A 4,292-nucleotide genomic window follows, 5' to 3' on the forward strand; every position below is an offset into this window, starting at 1 on the left:
AGACAACATATGAAGGGCAATTAAAAAGTTGTCTGTCCTATTGTTTTTTTACTAAACACACAGCCCAGGGTCAGAGCTTCTGGATTTAATTATATCAAGATGGAGGGTCAGTATGCAACCTAAAAATATTTATTAAAGTTATATCATTAATTAAAAATGACAATGATACAAACATATGCATTTATAGAACTTCATTATCAGTCAGGCCATATCTCTGCAGAGAAGTCCCGGCATGACCTTATTCATCTGTGAGAACACAGAGCAATTCCCACAGAGACATACACATGCATCTCTTTGTCCAGCATGGTCAGAGCTCCGCCTTTTGATGGTTTCCTTCTACTGTGAATGTGCATGTCTAATTGTCTGCTTCTTACAGCAGATGTTTACCTTCCTCATCCCACCATCCACTCAATGGAGGAGGACTGGGACCTTGCAGACAGTTGATTAGCCCCATTCTCTGGGGAGGGTTTTCTGCTGACCCTCTTCCATCACCATACCTGGAATCAGATGAGTTTCTGTAGCCTCTTCCTTTTTTCACATCTTTCTGGAGCAGAGTTTTGAAAAACAGAACAATAAACTCAGCTATTCCCCAGAAGAAATCAGTCATTAGTGATGGTCCACAGCAACCGACTCCAACTGTCCAACACTTGTCCATTCAAGATGTAAACCATCATGTCTCCCTTCTGGCTCCGGAGCTACAAAGATGCCAGGTCTGTCCAGGTTTCTATATCTCCCTTTGGTTCTATTAATGTGTTTTTCTGCATCCTATCATCCTCTTTCGAATTTCTCTGAAGCAATGATCTTCATACAGCTATTGTGTTTCCTAGTTCTGTCTGTTAAGAAGGTCCAGAAGCCAAAAAATAAAACAAACAGTAGCAAGTAACATACCTAGGACATAAAAGTTGGTTTCTAACCAAAGCCTTTTGAAGAAATGGCTGATTGCAGGGCTGGAGCAAGGTAAGTATAAGATGAGCCAGAAACATCTTATAATGGCAAAAATCAAATTTGGAAGTGTTAAAAAATGGAAGGGGTATGTCAGAAGTACACAAAAGACAATTTAAAGTATTTCTCACTGGCCAAATCTGGGACAACATAGGTATGATATTCAGTTAGGATCAAAGGAGTATTATCTCAGTTTTGTCAACAAACTTAGTCTTTACACAGATTTTGTGATGATTTGGGATATAAATTATGGGATGAATCTCATTTAATTCTGGGTTCCAAAGCCTCTCACAGACAGACAGATGCCTCGTTTCATATTATAATGTTATGCCGACATGCATTTCCAATGGGCTTTATCCGAGTGTAATGTCTATCTTTACCACATTGGTAAATTCTTTTTTGTGTTAAGTAGAGCTCAAATTCAAACTAATTATTGTATTGATGAAATCTGATGTAATGGTTAATTTTACACGTGAACTTGACTAGGCTCACGGTTTCCAGACATTTGGTCAAATTCCTTCTGGATGTCTACAAAGGTGTTTCTGGAGAAGAATAACATTCTCATCAGTCAACTCAGTAAAGCAGATTAGCTCCCTAACCTGAGTGAGCCTCATCTATAAATTGAAGGCCTGTATAAGACAGCAAGACTGACCTCTACAAGAGCAAGGAGGAACTCCTCCTGACTTTAACTCAGAGTGAAACATCAGCTCCTCCGGAGTGGTTAGCCTAGTACCATCCAGCCTGGAACTGCACTGTCCTGGGTCACCAGCTCGCTGACTAAAGATCCTGGAACTTGTCAGACTCCATTATTCTAAAACGTGATCCTTCTGTTTAGATATGGGCCTTCACAGTTAGAGAACCACCCATGCAAATCACATTCTCCATTTATAAACTCCTGTACACTAGGAGAACCATGAGTCCTCTATAAATGTATTTCTTGGCTTCTACTCCAAGACTGTAGCCATGTTCCTTGAGCTCCCTCCGGTTCCATCTGAAAAGCATACATAATCGCCTCTCTGGGGTAGCACACATCTGTTTCCTATTTCTGCCCGCTAGCAAGTTGTCTGTCTATATAATTCGTTCATCCATTTTTTTTCCAAAGCTCTGTTGTCTGTCCAGGCAAATTTCCATCTTTTTTCCTTCCTTCTGAAATAGGAACACTTCAGAGCATTAAAAATGATGAATAAATATTTTTCTCAGTGTGTCTCTCTTCACTAAAGTTAGACATGACTTGTCCTAGATCATGGACCTCTGTCAATTTCTTCCATTTCTCCTTTAGGATATTCTAGCCAGTGTTGGTTTTTCCCACCAAGCATATCATTGTCAATGAAAACTTAGCATTGGACCGTAATTTAAGCACATATGTGACTTCAAAGCATTGAGTTCCCCACAAAACAGCTCCAAGGTTAATAGTCACCTCCCAAATATTCCAAAATATGATTGAGGATTATTAGTAGCATAAATGTGAGCCTATTCTTGCCCCTAAACTAACATTAACTTCAGCCTTTTGGGGGTGCTCTTTTTTCTTTTTTTTTTTTTGTTTTGAGTAGGAAAAATTTATTGAGAAAAAGAAATCTTCTGTCTAAGAGAGACAGAGAGGGGATCAGAAAGGGGGTTGCTCACCTTGGGCATGTTCTTTACCAGGACCATTGGCCTTCGCTTACAGAAACTTGTCTGCAGGCGTGAGAGGATGTCACAAAGTACAAGGTTCTGTGAGCATTGCTTTCAACTCCTTTACCCAGAGACTATCATTTACATAATAATTACAGGACCCACATCTCTCAAACTCTTTTTTTAAAGTATGCTTTTATTTTTTTTTTATTTTTAATTTTTTGGTACTGGGGATAAAAGTCCAGCCTTTGTGCTCACAACGCAAGTGGTAGAACCACTGAGCTAAATCCCTGGCCCTAAAATTCTTTTGTGAAGGCAAACTCTGAAGGCAACAATTACCATATACTACTTTATAAAGTAGTCCTCTGCAAAACAGATAACCATAACATTAAAAATAAATAACCAATCAATGTTGGAATTTTTCTAAATACTCTTGCACAATGCCTTGGTAACTGTCACCAACGTTCATCACATAGTTGACACCACATTAACTATTCCTCAGATCTCCTAGGACTCACTGGCAACCTTCAGTTTCAAATACAGCAATGTTTGTTAGACAAATAACCTAGTCCAGTGGGATTCAGGGCCAGCATCATACGCTTGAAATCTGTGCAGCTTGGCTGTCTTGAAATGCTTCATAGTTTTTGAACAAGAAGCCACTCACTTTTATGTGTAGTGGGCTCTGCAAAAGTTGTATATGCTATATTACATATATATATATACATATATATATATTGCATTATGTATATAAAAGTTGTATTATATGTAAAAGTTGTATTTTATATATAATTCTCTTGCTCTCAGTATTTCACAAAGTAACAAGGTAAGGTTACTATTTTCTTTTAGCATTATATATTTAATGACTCTATTTCTATCAAAAATTACTTTTCTTTCTTTAGTTAATATTAACCCAGACCCTCTACCATGGAGCATCAGCTTCAGCAAGAGAAATGGTCCATATCACAGGCAGCAGCATATATCTCTGCTTCATCCTTCGTCCATTTGACTTGGACAGAATAGAGTTGGGAAAGTTTATAGAACTGTTTTTTCTACTGGACAGAAAAAGGAAGAAACATAGTGACACATGTCCTGTCATTTACTACATATTTGAACAGACGTATTTAGAAATATCATTACAGAGCTATTCCAGCAATTGATCCTTCCTCCACAACTCATGCATGAAATACAGGTCTCATCACTGCTTGATGAGGCTGTTAAAAAGAAAAAAAAATGAATTAAGGTAAGAGGGAAGTTTATGTAAGCACATATGCATCCTCTACCCCTGCTTCCTTATCTTCTCCAAATACCTCAATGGCATCGGGGATGCCCTTTTACTTTTTGGTTTATAAGTTTTAACACAAATTTTTAAAGTTGATGTTATTTATACCACACCCCAGTGTAGTAAGCAGAGATTTTAATTGTCCATTTACATCACTTCCAGTTGTATTTAATCCACTACTTTGAGGATGATAAGATGGATAAATTTATTGCATACAATGTTTTTGTAATCCACTATTGTATGACAACAACATTAAAATGGCTACTGCAATTACAAACAGAATCATTAAAAAATACATAGGGAATTTCATAAATACCTGACAAGTTCTAGCATCCTAGTCTAAAATGCAGGGTAAACTGATTTCAAAACACAGGCATACTATCTGAAAATAAACTTGTTATTGATGAGCTTCAAACTTTACAAACTTGATGGATTTTGTTTAGAATAATTGATATATCTA

At 37.3% G+C, this 4,292-nt stretch overlaps 1 pseudogene; it reads right to left on the reverse strand.

Moving 5' to 3' along the window:
• Positions 1-370: 370 nt before the first annotated feature.
• Positions 371-671, reverse strand: LOC104873320 (annotated as a pseudogene).
• Between the last annotated feature and the right edge of the window lie 3,621 nt (positions 672-4,292).

The sequence above is a fragment of the Fukomys damarensis genome, unplaced genomic scaffold (assembly GCF_012274545.1).
Source record: "Fukomys damarensis isolate Sample0158 unplaced genomic scaffold, DMR_v1.0_HiC HiC_scaffold_33, whole genome shotgun sequence".
In the NCBI taxonomy this organism is placed as follows: Eukaryota; Metazoa; Chordata; class Mammalia; order Rodentia; family Bathyergidae; genus Fukomys; species Fukomys damarensis.